Raw genomic sequence first — 27,682 nt, 5'->3', positions numbered from 1 at the left:
CAAGCACTTAATTCCTCTAGGTCTCCTCAAATGCAGGGTACCCTTCTCTTTTCATAGACCACCTCTCTTCACCCATAAGAGTTTCATCATTCATCAGTGAAATGCCCTCCCACCACAAAACAAGACCTCCTTCCTCCTCCCTGCCTTTTTAATCTTTCCCCCCTCCTTCGTACCCACTTCCTATAGGTTCTTCTCTTTCTGAGACCATAGCAGTCACCTTCCCCTTATTGCTAGCCCTTGGTTGGAACCCAGCATAACCCATTTGTCCCTACTACCTTTCTTCTCTCCTGCTCCCCCTTTCATATGGCCTCCCATGTTATAATGTAGTCCCATAAAAAAATTACTGATTCACCTAGGCAGAGTATCTCTAGATTTCCTCCCTAATGCTTTTTTCCCCTCCATTCTTCACCAAACTCTCACCTTCACCTCATCTCATTTATATTTAGAAAGAAGTTTTAAACTCATCTCTCCACTGTCATGATGCTATTGCATTTTTTTCAATTCCACTTGCATTTCTGTTGTTTGGTTTAGTCAAGAAACAAATAATCTCTTTAATTCTGTTTTTTTTTTCATATTATTAAACATATATCTTTTTCTTATATGGTTAAGCTCAGATTGGTTGTGTCCTAAGCTCCACTGCATTTTGGAACACATTATTCCAATCCCTTCCATGTTTTTTTTGGTGAATACAGAATAATCTTGCATTTTTTCTAATTTCCTTACTTTGTATTTGAAGGTTTTTCTCTTGATCACCTGTAGCACATCTTCCTGAAATGAATTGTTAAATTTAACTACAATCTTCCTTGGAGTTGGCAGCCTTGGCTTTTTTTTCTTCTTCCTTTTTTGGGAGTTGATCTGTGAATTCTTTTAAATGTTCAGAAGTTCTAGATAGTTCTCTATTAGTTCCTACATTACAGTGATAAGATTTTTTTTGCCTTGTTATGTTCTTCTTGCAGACCTATGAGCCTTAGGATGTCTCCGTACATATTGTCTTTTAGACTATTATGTTTTGCTTGTATAGTAAACATATTTCCTTTACATTTATTTTAATGTCATCATTTTTTCTCCTATTCCTCTAGATGGTAATTTATTCATTTTCACTCTATCGTTCTCTCTTTTTATTTCTTTAGTGAGATTTGTCATCCCCTATTCCAATTTTCCTGTTATTATCATTTTATTTTCTGTGAAGGCCATAAATTCTCCTCTCATAATTCTCATTTCTTTGTTAGGAGGAATTCAGGAATTCATTTGGGAATAGCATGTTGTAGTTCTGTGTTCTCACATTTCATAGGTCCTTTGTCTCATCAAGTGTTGTATCATTTTCCTTTGCTTTATGGTATTTATTCATAGGCACCTCACTCATAGGTCTAAAAGCTATATTTCCTTACATTGTTAATATTTTGATTTATCTGCTCGATTAAAGGTCTTTGAGTTTTCTTCTTCCTGAGGTCTTTGACAACTTCAGGTTTTTATCCCCCTGATTTTTCTTATTCACTTTCTGATTCTGTCCTCTCTGATAGTAGTTTCCTTGGAGGCTGAGCCTCAAAATATCCCAGTCTCCTCTCCTGGTAGGCAGTACAAGGTTTAAAACCTAGTGAACTGGTCCTAGCTGGATGCTATATTCTTTAAAAATAAAAAACAAAAACAAAAAAAAACACAAAAAATCCCCAACCTCTTACCTTCTATCAATTCTAAGACAAGTGTGGCAAGGGCTAGGTAACTGGGATTAAATGATTTGCCTAGAGTTATAACCAAGAAGTGTCTAAGACTAGATTTGAACCCAAGTTCTCTTCCAACTCCAGGCCTGGGACACTATCCACTGTGTTACTTATCTGTCCCAGGATGCTATACTCTTTCACTCAGGTTTAGTGGAGTGCTGAACAGATTCCCACAACACCCTCTTCTTCCCGCTGCTGCCCTCCCTAACACATATACTATGTCCTGTCCTGCTCCCTTTGTTACTTAATTCTCCAGGAAGGCACTCATTCAGACCTTTGTCTGGCTGGTGCCAAGGAGTTGCAGCTCCCTGCAGATTTTTGCTCCTTAAGGACTGTTGACTGCACTGTCTCTAACTCAGTCTGGCCAGACTGCTGTGGCCTGGTGTCCAGGTTGCCCTATCACTGGAAGGAAAGATGGTGGACTGTGGTGTGGGGATGAGATTTGTAGTAAACCTGTGTTGAATTCTTGGGTCTGCTAGTGCAACCTTGCTACACACCTAGGAGGTAGAGAAGGGGTGTTGAGGAGGCTCAGGTTCATTGAGTGTCTACTCATATTGGGTTTTTGAACTTCCTTTTGGGTTCTGGGTATACTAGGCCATGGAGACAGCTAAAGTTGCTTTATCTTTGGCACATAATTTCTGTTTTGGAGAGGTTTGAAAGGTCACAGGGATTGGAGAAAATGTCTAGTCCTCAATCTCATTGTTTATATGACCTGGAAGCTCCCACCAAATTGCTCCTTGACACAGAAACCCATCTTTTGAATGCTAATGTTCTTCTAGAAATGCTATATAGCTATAAATTGTCAAACACTAAAATGTTAATTAAAATTAGACGGCAGATGACTGAAAGGGCATTGAAGAGATACCTTAGATTATCTTTATTCCAATTTTCAATCTCTCATATGAGCCTTCGGTCCTAGGAGAAGGATACATTTCCCCCCCCACAAAACATAAGAGGGAGATATATTTAGGGGGACCCCTTGAAAAATCAAGGATGATTTTCTAATGCCATTGACTCCAGTTCCTCTAGTATGCTTTGTCTCAAGATTGACAACTGAGAATCATTTTAGTCAATGAACTTTCAGTAGCTCTTAGAAAGGGTTATTTACCAAGGTGGCAAAATAAAAACAGTACAAAATATTCCATCAAAAGTCTGCCATGTAGTCTCCAATAATCAGATTTGTGGAAGAGAGAAAGTGGGAAAACATGCAACAAGACAGAAGTAGCTGAGACTGATGACCTGTAACGTTCCCAAAAGAACATTCTCGTTTGAATGGCAGGACATCAGTCTCAATTACTCCTGTCTTGTCGCATGCTTTCCCTCTTTCTCTCTTCCACAGATTCGAGGGAAAAGTGAGCTCAGGAGTAAAAAGTTCATGAACAAAGGGTTAAATTCCAGTTTCTAGTTGCTGGAAGTCTTTTTCTCCTGTTCATGGAATACTTAAGAAACTTCCCCACAAACTTGGTGAACCTGAAATTTTTTTTCTTCAACAGCAGGGTTTTCATTTATAGCAGCTCTTTTTGTGGTGGCAAAGAATTGGAAATCGAGGGGATGTCCATCAGTTGGAGAAAGGCTGAACAAATTGTGGTACATGATAGTGATGGAATATTATTGTGCTATAAGAAATGATAAGCAAGATGATTTCAGAAAGAGCTGGAAAGATCTGAATGAACGGATGTAGAACAAAATAAGCAGAACCAGGAGAACACTAAACACAGTAACAGCAATATTGTACAATGAACAGCTCTGAAAACTTGACTACTCTCAGCAATGCAAAGATCTGGGACAATCCTGAAAAACTCATGACAGAGAATGCTATCCACCTCCAGAGGAAGAACTGTTGGAGTCGGTTGGATGCAGATCAAAGCATATTATCTTTCACATCAGTGTAGTTATTGTTTCATTTTGGGGTTTGAGTTTTATATGAGTGTGCTTTTACAACAATGGCCAATATAGAAGTGTTTTTCATGATAATAAAAACAAAATTTAAAAACAATAGGGTTTTTAATCCTTTGGAAAGAGAAGAATGTTTGTTGATGGATTTGATTAGGAAGTGCCTCACAGACTTCCCAAGACACTTTAGGACAAGGCACTGTGGAAGGTGTCCAAAGAGGATAAAGCAGAACCTCCTCAAATCACAAAAGTAGATTTATTGGTGATGGCATCTATGATCTTGGAGGGAGTTCCCTGGTGGAGGCTTGTACTGATGGCATTAGAGAATCACTTCTAACTCCTCAGGGACACACCTAAAATCCTAAGGGGGAGATGGAATCACACTAAATGGGATTTTGGATAATCATCCTCAGATCTTAGATGGACTACATTGTGGGGGTCTCATCTGGCAAATATATTGTTCCCTTTGCATTTTGAGGGACCTTCTAGAGAGATTCTCTACCTAAACTTTCATTACTGGATACCCTAGATCAATCAGAAAAAAAAAGGCATTTTATCTTCTCTTGCTTTTCTCCACAATTGTACATCAATCAATGTTCCTAGTGTATCTCCTTAAAAGTCAAAAGGGAGCTAGGTGGCTTAGTGGATAAAACCAGTCCTGGGTTCAAATCTGGTCTCAGACACTTCCTGGCTATAAGACCCTAGCCAAGTTTTTTAATCCCCTTTGCCTAGCCCTTACTGGTCTTCTGTATTATAACTGATACTAAGACAAAAAGGCTTTTTAAAAAAGTAAATTGAAAAAACTATGAAATCCATGAGTTATTAAAGTATGCTCCAGGCAAACTGCTAAGTGCCATACTTCTCATATCAGCTTCAATATCAATCCTTCTGCATGATTCAGTAATTTAACAAGTACCCATACTTAGACATTCAACAGATCAACAAATGTATATGTCTGCAAAATTATCTCAAAAGAACTGGTTCTGGCTTAAAAAACAAAACAAAACAAAACAAAACCTTACCTTCTGTCTTAGAATTGTTACAAAACATTGGTTCCCAGGCAGTAAAGGAGAGGTAACTGAGGTCTAAGTGACTTGCCCAGGACCACACAGCTAGGAATTGTCTGAGACCAGATTTGAACCCAGGACCTTCCATATCCAGGCCTGACTATCCACTGAGCCCCTCTCCCCAGTTTACTTTTAAGCAGAATAGAACATTTGCCTTAAGGACCATGGATTCCTTACATTCATTTTGTCTAATGGTCTAGTATTCCCAAGTAATCAATTCTAAGGTTTTAATCTCTTTTCTTGGAACCCTCACCCTTGTTTGGTGCTGATTGGATCTTTTCTTTCTTTGACCTATTTTAGGGTGTTTGCCCTTACAAAACAAAGGCTGATCCTCCTTCTTGCCTGGCTATGGTCATGTGTGGAAATAAAGACTAAACTCTCAGTGAAGAAAGAGGTCTAAGACTGAGTGACAAAAAGTACCGCCCTACCATGGTACAGGGAGCTCCCTCTCCTATCACAATGAAATCACACAGCCAGTCTTTATCTATATCCCATGGACAAGAATCGTGCAAGATGAGGTGAGGATAGATGATGTCCAATGAGATCACAGACACACTGATGTATTAAAATACAGTATAATGTACAGCAAGGCTAATAATACTAATCCTGAGAAAGCACCGATTATACTGTATTAGCCCCAATACAGTATGATGGTTTTTTCCCCTTTGAAAGTCGCATTCACACTATATTGGAGCACTTCCAGCTTGAAACCATAAGATGTGTATTGTGCGCCTCAGCATGCATTTTAGTGCATCTATTTATAATCACTACATCGTAAATGAATTGAGAATTCATGTTACGACGCAACATTGTTCAAATGTACTGGAAGCGTCTTGAGGAGATCACTGAAAATAGATTTAGGCTAAATCTTGCAACTTCATGTACGTGTTGTCTTGTGGGAATTGTCCTTTACACATACATTGTGTTGTGGTGGCGATAGGTCTAATGCCAGTGTTTTTTGGTTTGGGTAGCTTTTACACCAAGGCTCTTGTATTTATAATTTCTGAACATTTGCCTATTATTTTCTTGACAATGAGTAGAGAAAATAATATTGACCATGTTGAAAAAACGGCTTTTCCCAAACCCAAGTACTTTTCCTCTTTCTGAGTTTCCCTTCAGAATACTTGGGATCGAACTATATTCAGGGTTGTATTATATTTGGGCTAATATGGTAATACACATATCCAGAGGAGTTAAAAAAATTTTTTTTTTATAGAAAATACTATTATCCCTGAAAGTCGTAGGACAGGGAATTCTATCCACCTCCAGAGAAAGATGTGTTGGAGTCGTCTTTCACATCAGCATCTTTGGTCTTATATTGGGGTTTTGGTTATATATGAGTTTGCTTTTACAACAATGACCAATATGGAAGTGTGTTTTGAATGACAATAAAAATAAATTTTAAAAAATACTATTATCACCTTAGGTAGACTAAATTATTTGCTAAGTGGCTTGCTAGGGGAGGGTTTACATGTTTTTCCTGCCTCTTCCTCTCAAATGGGAAAAATGCCCATTGCTTATACTGATATGCATGTAGTTCAATTCTTCCTCAAAATTTCCTTGTGTAGTAGGGAACAAGATAGTCATTTTTATTAAAGCAATGAAATTAATAACTAATGTTTATATAGGGCTTCAAAGCCCTTCTCTTATGGAAGTCCAAAGGCAGCAAGTGACTTTCTCGAGGGTGTACAGCAAGGGAGAAGATAAAAACTGAATTATATCCAGGATCTCTTGTCTCTTAATATTTAGTAATTATCTACTAAGCTACTTCATTTGTAAACATGATAGCTTGAAGGAAAGAGAATATATTTCCCCAAATTTTGGTGTTTAATTTGGGAGAGAGCCTCAAGCTGTAATTTAAAAATATAAACCTTTTAAATGAATTTCTACCAATAGAAGTCAATTAGGTAGCTCAGTGGATAGAGTCTAGAAGCTCTGAGTTCAATTCTGACACAAATACTTATTAGTCGTGTTACCCTGTGCAAGTCACTTGACCTCTGTTTGACTTAATCCGTCAAAGAAAGAAATGACAAAGCCCTTCCATGTTTTTTTGCCAAGAAAACTCCATGGACACTATTGGCATGCTATGGTCCACTGGGTCACAAAAAATCAGACACAATTGAGCAACAGCAGCCTCCCAGTCCATATCCCATTTTCCCCAAGAGTCTTGACTTACTTCTATCCCTTTTAATAATAATAACAGTGTCCAAAGAAACATTCCCTATGATTCTAAAATTAAAGTCCTTGTTTAACATTTAAGAGAACATAAAAGGGAATAGTTACCTAAATGAATGAAAGAGATGCTATTCCAGAGATAAGTTCAGACTTTCCTATAAGATGCTTGATAAGTAAGTAAAATACCAGAAATGAGGTAGGAAGTATCTCTGAACATATTAGAAATTTGTAAAATTAGACCTCATTATATTGCCAGGGGGAAAAAAAAAGATTAAGACCTGAACCTGTTTTAGCTATATTCCACAGAAAAATCTTACAGATCATTTTAATGGTACTTTAGACCAAGGAGCATCATGCAGAGCTTGAGTTCCAGGTTTAAGTCCCAGTTTTACTACTGAGTCATTTAATATAAGCACCAGTTTCCTTCATCTATAAAATGGAAATAATAATTCTTTAAAAAAAAAACCCTTATAAGTGAAGGAAAGAATTCAGAATGCAAAATGTTAAAATATGACTGTTAAAATGGTTTCTACATGTAATTAGAAAAAATAAAATACTACTACCCCCCCCACACACACACACAAACCCTCACAAAACTGTAAGGCAAAAGAGCAGTAAGGGCTAGGTAATCAGGATTATGTGCTTTGTCCAAGGTCACACAGCTAAGAAGTGTTTGAAGTCATATTTAAACCCAGGTCCTCTCCTGACTCCAGACCTGGGCCGCTCTATCCACTGTGTTACCTAGCAGCCCCGGGATAAAATAATTCTTATATGGTTTATGTTACTGATTTAGTCAATAAGCATTTATAAAGCACTAAAAAAAGGGCAAAAGATCCTCAAGGGACTTCCAATCTAATGGGGGAGACAATAAGCAAAATAATAGATACAAACAAGTTATTTGTAGGATCAAGAGGAGATATTAACAGAGGGAAGGCCCTAGGTTTAAGACGGATTGGGATCTGTCTGTAGAAAGTAGGATTTTAATTAGGACTTGGAGGAAACCAAGAAAACCAAGGTTGTGCTGATGAGAATGCTCTAATGGAAAATAACTATAAAAATGAAGCTATTTATTATATTTGTATTAGATTAATATTAATAATAATCATAGAATTATTACATTTTAACACTCTCTCCCAACCACTCTCCACTTTTCTACATCTCTTGTTTTTGATACCTTTTTACTACACATGAAGTCACCATATTAGTTGAGGCCTTTATCATTTCCTACCTGAACTATTACTATAGTTTCCTATTGGTCTTCCTGCTTCAAATCTCTTCCCTTTTCAATCTACCTTCCTTCCAGATGCCAAAATGATTTTCTTGAAGTCAAGCTCTGAACAAGTCACTCCCTACTCAATAAACTACAGCAGCTCCTTATCACCTTGAGGATAAAATATAAATGCTTTCATTTTAAATCAAGTCAATAAGCATTTATTGGGCACCAACAATGTGCCAGACTCTGTAGGAGTCCTGGGGATTCAAAAAAAGGCAAAAAAGAAAATCTCTTCTTTCAAGGAACTCAAAGTCCAATGGGGGAGACAGCATACAAACAACTATGTACAAACAGACTATATATAGGATAAATGGAAGATAATCAACAAAGATTATAAAATGAAAGAGGACTAGAAAAGACATTTTACAGAAGATAGGACTAAGACTTGAAGGAAGTCAAGAGATAGAGATGAGGAAAGAGAGAATTCAAGACATAGGAAATATGCAGTAAAAATGTTCATAGTTGGAGAATTGAGTGGCTAGTGTGAGAAACAGTAAGGAAGTCTATGTCAATGGATAGTAGAATAAATGGAGGCTAGTAAGATTTTAAAAGACTGGAAAGGTAGGAATGGGCTAGGTTATGAAGGACTTTAAAATAACAGAATAATTCATATTGGATTTTGGAGGTAATAGGGAGCCACTGGAATTTACTGATATGATTAGACTTATGTTTTAGAAGATCAGTTTGACAGCTGAATGAAAGATGGATTAGAGTGGGGAGAGTCTTGAAGCAAGGAGATCACTGCAATAGTCTAGGTGTGAGGAAATGAGTGCCTGGACAAAAGTGTCTGAGGAGACAAGGGGGCATTTAAAAGAGATGTTCTAAAGGTAAAATTGACAGGCTTTGGAAACAGATTGAGTATGGGTGAGCAGGGTGTCGGGGAGAGAGTCAAAGATAACCAAGAGACAAAGATTGGTAGGGAAGAGAGTGATATTCTTGACAGGAATAAGGAAGTTAAGGAGAGGGAAGAGTTTAGAGGGAAGATAAATTCAATTTTGGACATAATGAGTTTGAGATGTCTATGAGACATTCAGGTCAAGAAGCCCAAAAGAAAGTTGAAAATGTGCATAAAAAATGTTTATTGATGATTGACTCAGAGGTGAAACAAGTTCAGTAGAGAGATTAGGACTGGATAAGAAGAGTTTTAAATCAGTAGTGTAGAAATGATAGTTTAAGCCATGGGAACTAATAGGATCACCAAGTAAAAAGAGTATGAGGAAGAAGAAAAACCCTAGGACAGAGCTCTGAGGGCCACCTAATGTTAAGGGTTATGACCTGGGTGAAGGGAAGTGGAGATGAGAATGTATCACCTACTATGCACCATACACTAAGTGCTTTACAAATATCTCATTTAATCTTTACAACAAACCTGTGAGTTAAGTGTCATTATTCTCCCCATTTTATAGTTGAGGAAACTGAAGCAAACAGAGATTAAATGACTTGCCCAGGGTCATAAACCTAGTAAGTGTTTGAAACCCAATTTGAATTTGGGTTTTTCTGACTCCAAACTCAGTACTCCATCCACTGCATTACCTTTCTGCCTTGATGAGAATCAAGCCATAGAGATTAAGGAGAACAATGTCATGAAAAGCTAGAGAAGAGAGCATCAGAGAGAAATGGGTGATTGACATCATTAAAGACTGCCAAATGGTCAAGAAGAATGAGGATTGGGAAAAGGCAATTAGATTTGGCAAATAAAAGCTAATTGATAATTTTGGGGAGAGAGATTTCATTTGAAAGATGAATTCAAAGCCAGACTATAGAAAGTTAAGAGAATAAGAGGAAAGGAATTTTTGTAGATGGTCTTCTCAAGGAGCTAACAAAAAGGGAGGAGAAATATGGGACCAAGAGCTAGCAGGAATGAATGCAATAAAATGAAGAAGTTTTTTTTTAAGGATGGAGGAGACATGGACATGTTTGTAGGCAGTAGGGAAGCAGCCGGTAGACAGGGAGAGATGTGTAGCATTTCCAAGCAACTTTTCTATTTTTATGATATATTATTTCCCATCTCACATGCTACAGTCTAGTCAAATAAGCCTTATTACTGTTCTTTACCCATAATGCTCCATCTCGGGTCTCTATGTTTTTGATCTGACTATCCCCTCATGCCTGGAATACACTTCCTCCTCACCTCAGTGCCTTAGAATCCTTTTTGTTCTCTGAGATTCAGTTCAAGTAGCACTTTCTACATGAAACCTTTCCTGGCCCCACTCTGTTCTTAGTGTTCCCCTTAATACTACCTTGTATTCATTTTTATATGCTCTGATGATATACATATATATATATATATATATATATATATGTTTTCTCTCCTCCATTAAGATGCAAGCTTCTCGAGGACAGGATTTGCTTCATTTTTCTTGCCAGTGCCTAGCATATAGTGTTTAATAAATTCATATTAATTTTTTGACTGATTTAAAGGTTTTTATTCTTTTTAAAGGTAACCTCAAGCCCTTCTAGAGGGTGATTATATTGGTGAGGGGACATGCCATAGGAAGAACTGCTTGAAAGATCTGAGCATGTTTATCTAAGGCAAAAGAAGACTTTGATGATATGATAATGGTTAGGAATTTCATGTAAAAAAAAAAGAATTTGATTTGTTTGACTTGGCTCTAGGAAGACCTAGAGTATGGGGTAGAAGTTGCAGACATTTTAGTTCTACATGAGGAAAACCCCATAACAATGAGAGCTGTCCAAAAAATAGAATAGGTTGTTATGGGAGCTTGTAAGCCACCCCCCCCCCCCCAGCATTCCGAAAGGAACTTGGTGACTTCTCCTTGAGTTGGTACAGTATAAGGGATTTAGCCTCCAAGTAAAGATTTAACCAGAAAATCTCTGAGGTCTCTTCCAGCTTCCATTCATTTCAATCTGATGGACATTTATAAATAATTATATAGATATATATGTACATATACATAAATAGCTATAAATAAATAGATATTTATATATGCTCTGCAAGATATTATGCTAGCTGTGCTACCTATACAAAGGCAAAGAAAAAAGAAAAGTCCTTGTTCTCAAGAATTCAAGTAAAGTCAACAAATATTTATTAATCTTCTACTATGTGCCAGGCACTGTGTGAGGCTCTGAGGGTACAAAGAAGAGGGGGGAAGAGGGGGAATCCAGTCCCTGACCTAAAGGGGCTGACAGTCTAATGATGGAGACAATATGCAACCAACTATGCACGACTTAAAATAGATCCTGGATAACCTGGATGTAATCTCAGGAGCTTCTTGCAAGTCAAGAGGGAAGAGAGGGAGGGAATGAATTAGTCAATGCATGGAGTCTGAAGATGGAGCATCTTGTGTCAGGAACAAAAGGGAGCCAGTGTCATCAGACTGAGGAGTACCTGGAGGAGAGTGGGATAGAAGACTGGAAAGATTGGAAGCGGCCAGGTTATGAAGAACTTTAAAAGCCCAATAGAGGATTGTATATTTGATCTTGGAAACAGTAGGGAGTCACTGGAGTTTATTGACTAGGGAAGCAATATGGACAGACTTGAACTTTAAGATCACTCTGACAGCTGAGTGGTGAATAAATTAGAGATAGGAGTGATGTGAGGCAGAGGTAGACCAGCAGACTACCACATTACTTCCTAGAAATGAGATGAGAGTTGTTGCAAAAGTAGACTCAACAGGTCTAGGCTGCAGACTGAATATGGCAGAAGTCCTTGCCAGGATGCCACCCAGGTTGAGAGACTGAGTAACTGGGAGGATGATGATGCTCTTGATAATAATAGGGAAGTTAAGGAGAGAGGAAGGTTCAGGGGGAGGAATGATGAGTTCAGTTTTGGACCTATCCAGTGTAAGATGCCCACAGAACGCACTGTATGAAATGTACAAAAGTTATTAGAGATGAGAGAATGGAACTCAGAAGATAGGTTAGAAACTTACATCCTGTTGGAGGGATTGGGGGGAAATACAACCAATGTATCCAGAAAAGTAAATAGGGAATATGATAGTTCCCTGATTTGTAACATTAATAGCTTAAAATTTTTTTTTCTTACTAATCATTTCTCTCAAAGATGGCTATAGTCCTCTTACTTTAGACACTGAAAAGTGCTGAAAGAGGCATAGAAAAGATTATTCAACAAGTCTTAGACCAGAGCAATCAGGCATTTTCAGAGTAGCCTTTGGGGGAGTTTATATTTTTAAAACATTTTTTCCAGGCACAGGGAATAATGGTCAAGGATCAGAATTGTCCTCAAACCCTGCTTTGTGAGTTGGCATCATGAGAATTTGGCAGCCCTCCTTTGTAGAGGTGGCCTTGCAGTATTCCAAAGGGAAGTAGAGTTTAGTCTGTGTATCCCCAACCTCCCTTCAGGGGCAGTCAAATATCATATCACTACCTCATGCAGGACTGACTCCAACTCTGGGCATCAGAAGCCAATTCTGACCACACAAACAGAGCCAGTCCAACAGAACTGCTGATGAGCTCTCTCCTGCTAAAGGAAGGAAAGAAATGAATAGGTGAGAGGAAGCACACTCACTTTTGGAGGAATGGCATCCACAGCCTCCTGTGCCAAGCAGATAGCCTGAAGAAACATAAGAGTTAAGAAGCTTAACACTGCTGGGGGTGGGAGTGAGGGGGAATGGAGTCACTGCTTCATGAAATTAGATGAAAAGAGGAAAAACACACTCTGATGCCTGTGGCTGCTTGTGCATACCCATGAGTGAAGCTCAGAAAAGATAATGACCAAAGGGTAGGGTGGAGATGATTACAACTGCCTATGAATGCTGGAAGTATATAAACAGCCACACCAAATGAGGACTGTTGAGGCCAGTACCTGGGAATGCAAAGATGAGTAATATGTGGAAGTAGCAAGACAGAAGGCTTCATTCTGTTAATTAGAGGAAAAAAATTTCTGAGCAGTTTTCAAGTTGCTTTATCTTACTGAGTTACCCTGATACCAGCTTTACTACTCACTTATATCATCTTAGGAAAATGCCTCAATGTCCCTGGCTGTGTGATTGTGGGAACAAAAGTCTTTTGCTATGGATTCCAACTAATGAACTAAGCCACTAGCATGTTTACCAGTTCACTAGTGTGTACTTAGTGCAAGGACAATAGAAAGCAACTAATCTGGGAAGCCTAGTGTGGGTTACATTGCCAAGTTTTGTTAAAGCTCTCACTTTGCTTTGCTTTTTGACATAACCTAATTTCTTTGAAGCCTTTGACCTGTCATGCTAATTGCTTAGTTGTACAGTTTCTGCCTCCCACTTAACTCACAGGATTACACTGAGCATTCATGAAGTGATCATAGTATACAAAGGTTGGGAAAACACTCTAGAAATCATGAAATCCACACTTTCAGGAATAGGTCACTAATCTCTTTTTTTTTTTTTAAACCCTTGTCTTCTATCTTAGAATCAATTCTAGTATAGGTTCCAAGGCAGAAAAGCAGAAATGACTAGGCAATTGGGGTTAAGTGACGTGCTTAGGGTCACATAGCTAGGAAAGGTCTGTGATCATATTTGAACCCAGGACCTTCCATAGCCAGGCATGGTTCTTTATCCACTGAGTCACCTAGCTGCCCCCAGGAACCTATTCTTTTGTTTTGTGTTTTGTTTTGAGGGAACAGAAAGGTATTTATTAGGGGTTTAAAAGATGTTTTTTTGGATTGAATTGAATGCCAGTTGTCCTGTATCTATCAGTCAGAACACTCACAACACTCAGTGATAGAGGTGATGTTTTGCCTGATGAGAATGAGGATGGATCACTTGTCTCTCTGGAGGAAATCATTGTCAATCTCGTGCATTAATTCATTTCCCACTAACCTATTCTTAAAGATCTCTAAGAAATTAGATTACATGACTTCCATTTGTGATGTGCTTTTAGTTCAATAGAAAAAATAAAACCTTATACATTTTAAGGGAGTATTATTATTATTACCTTTCTTTCTAATCCTTCACTGATTTTGGTTAGTACTAATTGAAATATAATCCATAAATCTACACGATTCCCGTGTTCCTATTCTATACACTTACAGTGGTGTAACTCTTGACCTCTCACCTTCTGTTGCCATGGAATTCAGGTCATCAAGTCTGAGTGATAACCACCCTCCCCTATTTCTAGGAAGATGGTTCCTTCTTTCTCTGCTGCATCACCTCCATTCTTAAACTCTCTTAGCATTCTCACAAGCTCACAAGATGACTATAACCTCTGAGTACTAACAAAAATATAAATACTTATGTCTTGCCCTCCCCATAAGCCTATGTAGTTGAGACAGGATCATCACTAAATTCACCTGAAGAAAAAACCACAAACCAACCTCGATTTCATCCCAATTGACTACAGCATGAGATGATTGTACAACCAGAACACATCCTAAAAGTCCTCGTTCTAGAAAAGCTGTCTTTTATATCCTTTAGGAAATAAAAAGAATATGTAAAATATAAGATATTAGTGCTAGTCAAATAAGGCTTTTTATTTGGGGTCTTCAACATACCATCTAGTAATGGTAATCGTACACTTGCAAAACTAGATGGTGCCCTCCAAAGGTCATTTTTAGACCATCCCTCTGCATGAATTAAGCCATCAATTTAAATCATTTTTTGGTAAAAAAAAAAAAAATCTTGGAGAAGGCATCCCACAATCTCCGTTGATAGCCTCTGTTTGCCTACACACGCACATATATGCATGAATCCTAGTGCCCTCTGCTGGAATAATAAAGATTTACTATATTTTTGTTCAATTCTATCTCCAGACGCAGAGGGTGGTTTTGCTTACTTCAGATCACAGGGAAGGGCATAACCCATTAGCCAGAGAAAGCAGTTGAAGGCCTTTTCGACAATATCTTCTCCACTTGATAGTCCATTAGATCACCTAGAGTCATTCTTTCTTTGACTACAAGGGAAGAACCCAAAGCTTATAGATGAAAAAGGCTAGGAAACCGAGCCCTTCTGCTGCTTGGATAATCTGGAATGCAAAGACATTTAAGATTTGTTACATCCCTCTATGTGCATTCCCTGTGTGTTCCCATTAATTCACCTGTCTTCTGCTTGTGAGGGGCAAAACCTGCAGCCATTGTGTTATTGTGTGAAATGTAGTGTTTCAAGGAAATAAAATAATACCTTGAAACAACTACAGGATTTCAGGAAAGTAAAATGCTTCCTAGGATAAAGTACATCACAAAAGCACCAGTCAAGCTATGTCCGTATTTTATAGAGGGTTTTTTCCTCCAGGGAAGGGAAAACTAGAAGTTACTCACCTAGTGGGGCTTCAACATTTGCTTCTTATGTGTTAAATTCTTCCTCCTCCAGGGTCAATCCATCCTTGATGTAAAGGTGCTGCTGTTGTTGCACACAGTCAAATTGATGTCCTGCCCATCCTCCAATTCAGAGTCCACAGTAGGCAAGCTTCAGGAGTCCCTGAATCACTGGATTTTTTCACCCTTTCTCCTCTTGTTCCGGTCCCCTGTTTCCTCTTTGCGCCAGCATCTACATCTGCCTGTTTTGGAAGCTTACAGCGAAGGCAGTGAGATCTTGGATGACTTCCTCTCACTGTCTGCACTCCTCACTGCATCTCTGCTGGGGCTTGAGCATCCTGCGTAATGGCGCTAACGGCTGGCTCCTTGTGGTTGTCATGGCAACCAGGAGCTGGGGCCTCCTGCAAGCTTATTAACACAGGCAGCCAAAAGGTAAGAGAAATAGTGATGCTGAGGAGGGGCTGGCTTCCCGGTTTGTGCAGTCAAGAGCCTATGATCTTTGGAGACTAAAACAATATTCCCTTTTTCCTGGTTCCTTCTCCCCACCCCCATCCCCCTCACCCCAGACAACTTATAGGCTATTCATTCCAGCATTATCTTGAGCTTCCAGGGAATTTTGCCAAATGAAAAGTCTATGCAAGACATATTCTACAAGGAGGTGGCTTTCAGGGCAACTGTATCTGACAGACGAACTGGAGGACAATGAGGAAACAATGAGGGCAAAACCTCTTTGAAGTCAAGTAAATGAGACTAAGAGGGAAAATCCTAGCTCTCTTAAGAATCTAGTACCTAGATTCGGTAGCCTCCTATAGTCCCAGGAGTGGATCTGCTTTTAGTGTCTGAGATTTGTCATTATCATACTCAGAAACTCAAAACTATTCATGATCTAATTCATTTACATGGTCCTTCCAACGATGAAAATCACAACCCATCCATGGCTGACATCCTTTGCAACTTGTCCAGATCATTCCTTAAGTTAGACACAAGTCCACACAATTTGCTGGGGGCATTCGTTGTCATCAGACTACCTCCTTCCCTCCAGGTTCACACTGATCCACTTATTAATTAAGTATAGTTGTTCAACCAGTTTCAGATCTCTCTAACTATCCATGTATTCATCCTGCCTAGATTTCATCTAGTCTCTTTGCTTTCTAGTATTTCATCCAAACGCAGAAATCAGAAAGAGAAACCCTCAATGAAACCCCACCCTCCAGAATACCTGAGAATACCTCTGTGTTAATGTAATTCAATAAATATTTATAAAGTGTCTATTATGTTCAAGGCACTATATTAGGGGAGGAATTGCAAAGATTTAGATACTCTACCCTCATGAAGTTACAATGTAGTGATGCCTCTGTTCCTTTTAGTTTCTACAACAGATGGGAGTGTAAAAACAAGTAAGAAAATAAATATAGAGGGAAGCATTTCCAAAATCATTCCCCAATAATTTTAAAGTGATAACCCAGTACAATGAAATTATTATTTGATTGGAAGTCAGGCGATCTGAGATTTAGTCAGAGGAGGAGAGACTTGAACAACATAGGTAAGATTTGGAGAGATGGAGAAGAGAGGGGAAGTTACAACAGGCAGGAAAATGGCTTTAGTAGAGATGTGGAGGCAGAAAAGTATAAGTTGTTTCAGGGGAACTACTTAGAACAGAGAATTCATTACTTTTCTAAGTTTAAAACATAAAATTTCTAAATTTAAAATGTAAATGGAAAAGGAGAGTAAGTTTCAAAAACTTGTGTAGCCTGTGCAGATTACCTTGGAGGGATCCAGTTGCCAAGCTATCAGACATTTCCCCAATTTCCAGTTAGGCCTGTCCACCCTCAGATGACCTCTTGGCATTGTTCCTCAAAAACAGAGAACCAGGCCTGGAATTGGAAGGACATGTGTTCAAATCTGACCTCAGACACTTCCTAGCCTGTGGGACCCTGAGCAAATTACTTAAGCCCCCAGTGGATAGCCCTTGCTCCTTCTGCTTTAGAATTAATACTAAGACAGAAGGTACGAGTTGTATATTTCTATATCTATATCTACATATGTATGTATGTATGTATAAAATCTGTTGCTTTCCAGTGGTATCTACCAGGAAAAGTCACTGACAAGCAGGAAAAACGATGAGGGAATTTCAGGTGGTGAGCAAAGAAACGTAGACTTTTTCCTTCCTAAATAATTCAGTAGATTTGATCATGTTGTTTCAGCTCCATAGGAATTAATATGAATAAAGTTTTCATGAGACTGAAAAGTTCTAAGTTAGGTTTGATGATGATGATGTTATGATTATGGAAGGGTAGATAAAAAGCACAAGCAGAGTTTTTCTTCACACTCAAGTCCGATATTTCTTTTGGTGAATTTGAGAGAATTAAGCCCCTCTCCCACCATTACTAAGGTGAATATGGGATTTAGGTAATCCTCTTTTTAAAAAATTTTTATTTAATTAGTTAATTTAGAATATTTTTCCATGGTTACAAGATTTATGTTCTTTCCCTCTCCTCCCCCCAACTTCCTCCTGGAGCTGATGTGCAATTCCACTGGGTTTACATGTGCCATTTTCAAGACCTATTTCCATCTTATTGATATTTGCACTAGGGTAATTGTTTATAGAGTCTACATCCCCAATCATATCTCCATCGACCCTTGTGATCAAGCAGTTGTTTTTCTTCTGTTTTTACTCCCACAGTTCCTCCTCTGAATGTGGATAGCATCTTTATCATAAGTCCCTCCGAATTGTTCTTAATCATTGCATTGCTGCCAATAGAGAAGTCCATTACATTCGTAGGTAATCCTCTTAAACACTATCTTCTCTCAGACACTTATTACTTGTTTAAGTCACACAATTTACCAATTGATAAGAATAAGAGGCATTAGCATAGCTCCAAAATTCTATATTGGATAAGAGTGAAATGGTCTTTAATAGAACAAAAGAAAATACTGGCAATAGCTTTTTTAGAGATTAGTGATTATTAAATTTACTTTCCTTGACCTTTTTCTAAGTTATTTTTTAAATATGCACCAGTATTTTAGATTTTTCTTTATTTTTTCAATGTTTTGATTTTGTTCTAATATTTTTTGCTATCTGATGAAGTTGATCTCTCTTTGATCTATTCTAGTTTTCAGGGAGTCTCTTTCTTAGGTCAGGTTTATACTTCTAAGCTTTTCTTCTCTATTTCCTCCATCCAGATAGTTTATTTCATTTTTAAAAATATTTTTGCTCCATTTCTTCTAAGTATTCCTGTAGTCCTAATAAAAAAAACCATTTTGTTTTTCATTTGAGTCTCTTTCTGCAGTTGTGGAGTTACTCTCTCCTTTTTGGGTATCGTTTGTTGTTGTTCAATACAAGACATCTTTTTCTAGAAATGGCTCCCTGGCTTTTCCCACATTGGAGTCTCTGTCTTAGGTTTTGAGGAATGCACCAAAATTATATGTTTTAAAAATAATTAATACAAGTATAAAAAATCATAGAGTGACAGAATTCGAGAACTGGGAGGGATTTTAGCAGCTACTTCAACACATATACAAAAGGAACCCTGACTATAAGATATTTAACTAATAAACATCTAGCTTCTGTTTGAAACCTCCAAAGAGAGGACTCAAGGGAGTCCGTTCCACTTTTGAATAACTTTAATTGTCCCAACATTTTTTCTGACGTTATCCTTAACTTTGCTTCTTTGCAACTTGCCATTACTCTTGGTTCTGCCCTCTGATGCCAAACAGAACAATTCTAATCTCTACTCCATGACAGCCCATAAAATACTTTAAATCACGTATTACACACTCTGGTGTTCTCTCCTAAACATTCCCATTTGCTTCAACTGATCTATACATGACATAAACTCAAGGCTCTTCACCATAATGACTTGCCTTCTGGGGACACTCTCTGTAGCCTTTAACACCACTGAGCACCCTCTACTCCTTGATACTCCCCTCTCTATAGGTTTTTGAGATGTCACTCTTTCCTGGTTCTCCTACCTACCAAACCACTCTTTCTCAGTCTCTTTTGTTGGATCCTTGTCCAAATCATACCTTCTAAACATAGGTGTCCCACGGGGCTCTATCCTAGGCCCTCTCCTCTTCTCCCTCTATGCTACTTCACTTGGTGATGTCATCAACTTCCATGGATTTAATGACTTTCTCCATGCTGATGATTCTCAAATCTACCTATCGTGCACTGCTCTCTGACTGCCTTTTAGACATCTCAAACCAGATGTCCAGTAGATATCTTTAACACAACGTGTCCAAAACAGAACTCATCATCTTTCCCTTTGAAGTTGGCAACACCACCCTTCCAGTCTCTCAGGCTTGCAACCTAGGTATCATCCTCAAGTTTTCATTACCTCTCACACCCCAACTCCAATCTTTTGCCAAAATCTATTGGTTTAATTTTTGCAACTTCTCTTGAAAAACAAACAAACAAACAAACCCTTCTCTTTTCTGACAATGTCAGCATTCTGGTTTAGATCCACGTCATATCAAGCCTGGATTGTTGCAATAGCTTGCTTGTGATTCTGCCTCCATCAAGTCTCTCCCCACTCTAATACAATCTTCATTCATTCACCAGAATGATTTTCCTAAAGTGCAGGTCTACCTATATCAATCACCCCTCTACTCAATAAACTCCAGTGGTTTAATATCACCTCTGGGATCACCTACAAAATCCTCTTTTAGGGTTCAAAGCCCTTTTATAATCTAGCCCCCTCTTATCTTTCTAATCTCGTTACTTGTTTCCCACCATGAACTCTTAGATACAGTAACATTGGCCTCCTTGCTAGTTTACAAACAAGACACTCCATCTTATGATTCCTGGGATCTGCTCCTCATGCCTCAAATGTTCTCCCTCCTTATTCATTTACTTGCTTTCCTGATTTCCATTTAGTCACAGCTAAAATCTCACTTTCTACAAGTCCTTTCCAATTCCTCTTAATTCTAGTGCCTTTTCTCTTTAAGCCCATTTACCTTGTCTATAGCTTGTCTGTATATGTTCCTTTGTTTAGTGTCTTCCCTATTAGACTGTGAACTCCTTGAGGGAAGGGACTATCTTTTGTCTTTCTTTGTATGTAGCACAATGCCTGGCACATAGTAAGCACATAAACATCTTTATTGACTGGCTTTCAGGGTCTTGACTCCTTAGTTCCCTAGCTTCCTATCTTCTGTACATTTCTTTTTAAGATCTAAATTGTTTGGTGAATTGCCTCTGCATCCATTTTGATTTCTTCTGACAAATCCTATTTTTTTTCCTCATTAGAATTGTTTCTTGTGTGTCTTCACACTTTAGCTTTTCCCATCCTTCCTGGGCTGACTTCTCCTACCAGGTGAAGAGCAGACTATGCTTAGATTTTCTCTTCTCTAGCATAAATTCTATGGGGAAGTGGTCATTTTATCTTCCCCCAACCAGGATTCCCATTCATTTCTACCTCAGAAAGCAGTTACTCTTGATTAGTAAGAATCAGAACAGAATAGTTTCCCTTTGAAGATTTATAAAGAATTGATATGATAACTAATATAATTTAAGAACATATTAGTTCTTCTGCTTTGAGCAAAAAGGGAGTTCCAACATATGTCTGGATACCTAAAGTCTCCCATCGCTATTAAATCATACCTCTGTGCCAGGCTTCTGATTTGTTGCCCAAATTCTTCATATATTTCTTTTTTTTATCCATGTGATCTGTAATTACACTATGATAACAAAATCATTTCAGTTTTTCTCTTTACTGTACTGAATTTCACTCAAATACTCTCCATCATACTTCCTCCTTTGGCTCCTCAACTTTTTCACATGAGAAAATCTTCCATATACAGTACTGCCTCTTCTCTCAAGATATCCCATCCCCAACATTTTTACCTATCCTATTTCTTTTGAATGATGTATGAATCCAGAGCCATTTTCCAGTCCCAGACCTCAATTTACCAAATCTCAGTGATAAGGTCAAATTGGCCTCCTTTTGTTAGGGTTCCTGATTACTCCTGTTTGTTGCCTAAACTATGGGCATTGGGATAGAAATGTTTGAGATACTGGCTTTTCTGACTGGGCCCTTTTCAGGATTTCTGGGTATTTCAACTGCTATACTCTTGACTTCATTGTGATTACTCTCTATGGCATCTAGCTGGGGGGGGGGGGGATATATATGGACTTTTTCTGCTCATTCTTTTTTAGTCTAAAACCTTTTTGATTAGAATTTCAGAACATACAGATACTATATCTAATTTAGGATCCAGAAGCCCAAATTAAATTTTCTCTTTATTCTTTGCCTTCAGTAGGCACCAATGAGGAAAACACAACCTTTGCCCTTTGGGGCTTCAGTTTCTTACACAAGACTTAATAATTGTGAGAAATATCTTTTAGGTTACTTCTGATGGCATCATTCATACACATACAACTCATTAGAAGTTGTACTTATCCACTTGACAAATCTTGTTAAGGTCTCTGTTATATATTGGGTACATGCCCTAGAAACATAGCAGACTTCTCTCTCTCTCTTTTTTTGTATTGGACTGATAAATAACTATCTCAGTATTCCTGAAGGTCTCAAACTGTTTCTACTATACACTTCTTCTGATCCTCTGTGACTTAGCAAGGTGGGACAATGGATAGAGTGCTGGGCCTAGAGTGAAGAAGACTTGAGTCCAGCCTCAGACATATACTAATTGTGTGACCCATGGCAGGTCACTTAACCTCTGTCTGCCTCAGTTTCCTCATCTATAAAATGGGAATAATAATAGTACCTATCTCCCATGGTTGTAATAATTCAAATGAGATTATATATATATATATACAACCCTTATTTTCCATCTCAGAATTAATACTGTGTATTGATTCCAAGGTAGGAGAATAGTAAGGGCTAGGCAATGGGGGATTAAGTGACTTGCCTAGCATTACACACCTAGAAAGCATTTGAGGCCAGATTTTAACACAGGACCTCCTGTCTCCGGCCTGGCCCCTCAATACACTGAGCCACCCAGCAAATCCCATGAGATAATATTTATAAATCTTAAAACACCATAGAAATATTAGCTATTGTTATTACTACACATTTTTGGAGAACAAGCAGGTTTTTCCTCCTCAGAGTATCCAGCTGCTCATATTCAGGAAGATTCTCAAATGTGTTTTTAAGTTCTAAGAGTACAGCTATCTTTTCTCTTCTCCTTTTCCATTTTTATTCACAAACTGCCTAACAAGGGTCAAATCTTACGTCTTCCAGCTGAGATCCACTTTTCCTCCCATTAAAGTATCACTTTTATTTCCTTTAGAAATATTTTATTCTTCCCCATCAACTTGAAGTCATTTTTCCATACCTTTAACCTTTCTCAGGAAGTTGATCTGCTTACACTTAGAACCTAGATATCAATCACTTGGCTAAGGCAGAAATACAAATATTTTACACAATGCAAGTCACTGTACAATATCTTCTACTCTATACTTACTGAGATTTTCAACTTTGCTTTTAAAATACATATATTTGTGGGAGGCAGCTGGGGAGTTCAATGGATAGAGAGCCAGGCCTAGAGACAGGAGGTCCTGGGTTCAAATCTGCCCTCAGACACTTCCCAGCTGTGTGACTCTGGGCAAGTCACTTAACTCCCACTGCCTAGCCCTTACCACTCTTGTGCCTTGGAACAAATACACAGTATTGATTCCAAGATGGAAGGTAAGGGCTTAAAAAAAAAATATATATATATATATATATATATATATATTTGTGGTTCTCAATCCTAAGTACCTAGTGAATTTTTTTTTTTTACAAAAAACATCACCAAACTCTTAATAATTTCCATGTCTCATGACAAATCCTAGAGGAAACGTTGGAAAATGGGCACACTAATGCACTGTTGGAAGAGTTATAAACTAATGCACCCATTCCAGAAAACAATTTGGAGCTATGCTCAAAGGGCTATCATAGTGTGCATATCCTTTGACTCAACAGTACTGATACTAGGTCTGTATCAAAAGAAATCAAAGAAAAATATAAAGGACCCATATATACAAAAATACTCATAGCAGCTCTTTTTGTGGTATCAAAGAACTGGAAATTAAGGGGATGCCCATCAATTAGGGAATGACTGAACAAGTTGTGATATATGATTGGTGTGGAATATTAATGTGCTGTAAGAATGATGAAGGTATTTGTTTCAAAAATGCCTAGGAAGGCTTACATTAATTCATGCAAAGTGAAATCAGCAAAACTAGGAAAATACAGTACAATAATACCAAAGTACTAATGATTAAAAATGAAAAAAAAATCTACCTCCAGAGAGAGTCCTGGGTGTAGATTGAAATGTACATATTTACTTTTATTTTTATTTATATGTATATATTTATTCACCTTTTTCTTGCTTTTTTCAACATGGTTAATAAAGAAATGTTTTGTGCGACTTCACATCTATCATATTATTTCCCTTCTCTGTGGGTGGAGGGACTGGAAGGAGGGAAAGAATTTGGGATTGAAAATTTTAAAAATAATTTCATTATTTCCCAATTGATAACTGACCAACAGATATGAACAGAAAGTTTTCAGATGAAGAAATCAAAGAGCTCTAGTGATCTGAAAAAATGCTCTAAATCAATATTGATTAAAGAAATGCAAACTGAACAGCTATGAGGTACCACCTCACACCTATCAGATTGGTTAATGTGACAGAAATGGGAAAATGATAACTGTTGGAGGGGATATAGGAAAGTTGGGACCCTAATGCATTGTAGGTAGAAATGTGAACTGATCCAACCATTCTGGAGAGCAATCTGGAATTATACCCAAAGGGCCATGAAACTGTACATATCCTTTGACCTAACAATACCATTACTAGGTCTGTATCCTAAAGAGATTTTTAAAAATGGAAAAGGGCTTATATGTGCAAATATATTTTTAGTAGCTCTTTTTTATGTTGACAAAGAACTGGAAACTGAGGGGATACCCATTACTCAGGGAATGACTGAACAAGTTGATTCTGATAGAATACCATTGTGTTGTAAGAAATGATGAACAAGATGCTTTCAGAAAAACCTAGCACAATTTACATGAACTGATGTAAAGTGAAGTGAGCAGAACCAGGGGGAAATTGTACACATTAACAGTAATATTGTACAATGATCATCTGTGAATGACTTAGCTATTCTCAGTATATAATAATCTGAAGACAATTCTGAAGGACTGATGATGAAAAATGTTGTCCACCTGTAGAGAAAGAATTGATGGAGTCTCAATACAAATCAGAACATATTTTTTAAAACTTAATATTTTTTTATCTGTTTTCTTTCATAATGTCTGGAAATGTATTTTACATAACTGCATGTGACAACATATATCAAATTGCTTGACTTCTCAATGAAGAGGAAGAGAGAGAGGAAAAGAATTTGGAACTAAAACTTTGTTAAAAAGTCAAATTTTTCTACATGTAGTTGGAAAAAATAAAATATTTTAATAAAAAAAGAAAAAAGTAATTTGAGTTGCTCTCTCAACCAGAATCTTCTGCTCCTCAAGATTCCAATCTCCTGGGGCCCCTCCCCCATCAAGGTGATCAGTTTCACACATTCTTCAGCCTGGCACTTTTCTTTAGTGCCAGCCTCTGTCATACTCTCAACTTCCTTTTCTTAGTCTCAACAATGGCCCTATAGTCACTTCCACTTCCAATTTAGTTTAAAATTATTTATTTATTGATTTATTTTTAAATAAACTCTTACCCTGTGTCTTAAAATAAACATATGGTATGGGTCCCAGGGCAGAAGAATGGTAAGGGCTAGTCAATGGGTGTTAAGTGATTTGCCCAAGGTCACATAGCTAGGAAGTGTCTGAGGTCATATAGGTCTGGGTCTCTATCCACTGAATCATTGAACTGCCCTTTCTACTTCAGTTTTGCATAAACATCAAATTTGTCTCTTCAATTTGTCCCACATACCAGTCTACTCTATCAATTCTCTTTCACCTTTAATTTTTCCCAGGTGTTTTCTTGAGCACCTCGTCTTGCCTTGACCCTTTCCTTCATGTGCATTCCTCTTCAGGTCTAATCTTTATTATTTCTTGATTACTTAGTTACCACATGATCTCTAGGGATGGCAGTCGAGTCCAAAGGGTACCTATTACATCCTTTTATATCTTCCTTAATTGTCCTCAACCATAGTCTTTTTCAAATTGGAAGTAAAATCTAGATTATATCTAGTCCTAAAGATGGTTCTGGTCTTTAAATTTTCTTCAATTTCTCCCAAATTTCTAATCTGTTCTTCCCCCAATTTCCTATCTAAATTATCTATATGATTCCTTCTCCTTTTTATTTAAGCTCAAATTGTTCTTTTCTTCTGCTTCTTCTCCCAAAATCTTCTCTTATGAAAGGTAGGATTAAGAGACCTGGATGAGGATCAGTTCATCTGAAAAAAAAATCTAGGCTAGTTTGTTAACCACAAGCTGCACATGGCTTTTAAAAAGGTTAGCAAAATTGGATTGTATTAACAGAAGTACCATACTCCAATCATAGAATATAAAAAGGTCAATGTGTCCTGTTTGGACCAAGCCATATTTGGAGTATTGTGTTTGGTTTGGGGAACTGTATTTTAAGAAGGACATTGTTGGCAACTAGATGGCTCAGTGGACAAATGATCAGGCTTAAAGATAGTAGGTCCTGGGTTCAAATGTGATCTCAGACACTTTGTAGCTGTGTGACTCTGGGCAAGTAATTTAATCCTGTTTTCTTCAGCTTCTTCAAGTGTAAAATGAGCTGGAGAAGGGAATGGCACCACTCGAGTATCTTTACTAAGAAAACCCCAAATAGAGCCATGCAGAGTTGGACACTATTGAAACAACTCAACAACAATAACAAAAAGAGAATGGGCTACATGGGGAAATAATGAATTCCCTGTTATTGGAAGTGTTTTAAAATCCTGAATGATCTTCTGTTGTGAATATTGTAAAAGAGATTCTTCTATTGAATGGGAAGGTTGGCCATATGACCTCAAAATAGCCCTTTTAAGCCCAAGATACTATTACACTGTGACTATCTCATGATAGACAATTTTTTTTTAAACTCTTACCTTCTGTCTTGGAGTCAATACTGTGTATTGGTTCCAAGGCAGAGGAGTGGTAAGGGCTAGGCAATAAGGGTGAAGTGACTTGCCCAGGGTCACACAGCTGGGAAGTATCTGAGGCCAGATTTGAACCTAGGACCTCCCATCTCTAGGTCTGGCTCTCAATCCACTGAGCTACCCAGCTGCCCCCATGATAGACAATTTTTACATTGTATTGCTCCTTAACTCTTGTATGTATTCATCATATTTAAATTCTACTTCTTTGTGGCTTCCATAGCATCTACCCCAGGATTAGGTATATAGTGGGTTCTTTGTGGGTAGGAACAGGTGTCTGGACCTGTAATTTCATCAGTATAGGCAATTCCTGGTGTAAAAAACTCCCTCCTCCTACATAGATTGGTACCTATATTTATAGGAGCAATTTATTGGCTTAGAAAGTTACCTGGGGCACTGAAAGCTGCAATAATTTGTCCACTGACAGCATACGTGAGGAAAGGCTTGAAATATGGTCTTTTTGACTCCACAGCTGTATGCCGCCTTTCTGCCCATGTAGTAGGTACTTGTTCTGTGTTCATTGAATTAATTTATCTGATAAAACATAGGATAAAACATTGCCCTTTGTGATTTTGCCTCGCGTCTGATACAAAGATCTTATTCCTGACCTGCTTTAAGAAAACTATCCAAACTCAGGCTATTCGTTCTATCTAGAGAGCTAAATAAAGTAATTCATTCTCCAACCAGAACTTAGGACTATCAGAACTTTACACAACTGTATCTGAATTTGCTTCCGTTTGCTTTTCTTTGCACAGATATGTCTTATATTTTCCTTAAGTGTGCTGGGGCTGCAGATGATAAAATGCTTAAAGGCAGAGACATTAATTTTCCTTTTGTTTCTTTTTTTCTCTTTCTTCCTCACTCTTCCTGCCTCTGTCTCTTTATCTCTCTCTTTCTGACTGTCTGTCTCTTTGTCTCTGCCTCTCTTTCTGTGTCTCTGTCTCCATCTGTCTTTCTCTCTCTTTCTCTACCTCTGTCTCTCTGGTTGGCTGTCTGTCTCTCTCTTTTCCTTTCTTTCTTTCCTGAGTATCTGTTCTAAGGCAGAAGAGTGGTAAGGGCTAGGCAATGGGAGTTAAGTACCCTGCCCAGCTAGGAAGTGTGTGAGAGCATCTCTCAACCCCCTGAGGCACCTAGCTGCTCCCCTCCCCCCCTTTTAAAAAGAGAGATGCTCATTTTCCCATTTATTACGCTTCAAGGTACCTAGTGCAGTGTCTTGCTTTCAGTCGATTGGCTGACTGGACTGGAAAGTATTTTCTCCTCACAAAATCTCTGAGGGAAGATCAG

General features: G+C 38.0%; 1 protein-coding gene across 20 annotated transcripts in view; it reads right to left on the bottom strand.

Moving 5' to 3' along the window:
• The window catches only part of MICAL3 (microtubule associated monooxygenase, calponin and LIM domain containing 3), a 264,465-nt gene extending 248,452 nt beyond the window's left edge, over positions 1 to 16,013 (bottom strand). For 5 of the 20 annotated variants that reach the window (XM_056799052.1, XM_056799057.1, XM_056799061.1 and 2 more), the window contains exon 1: positions 15,337 to 15,783. The gene's annotated coding sequence lies outside the window, so the exon portion shown is untranslated. Of the gene's footprint in view, positions 1 to 14,855; positions 15,045 to 15,336 lie in introns of all 20 variants that reach the window. The other 15 variants (XM_056799053.1, XM_056799056.1, XM_056799063.1 and 12 more) reach the window with 8 other exon arrangements.
• Between the last annotated feature and the right edge of the window lie 11,669 nt (positions 16,014 to 27,682).

This window comes from Monodelphis domestica, chromosome 5 (genome assembly GCF_027887165.1).
Source record: "Monodelphis domestica isolate mMonDom1 chromosome 5, mMonDom1.pri, whole genome shotgun sequence".
Classification (NCBI taxonomy): domain Eukaryota; kingdom Metazoa; phylum Chordata; class Mammalia; order Didelphimorphia; family Didelphidae; genus Monodelphis; species Monodelphis domestica.
This window is presented reverse-complemented; position numbering and strand designations above follow the sequence as displayed.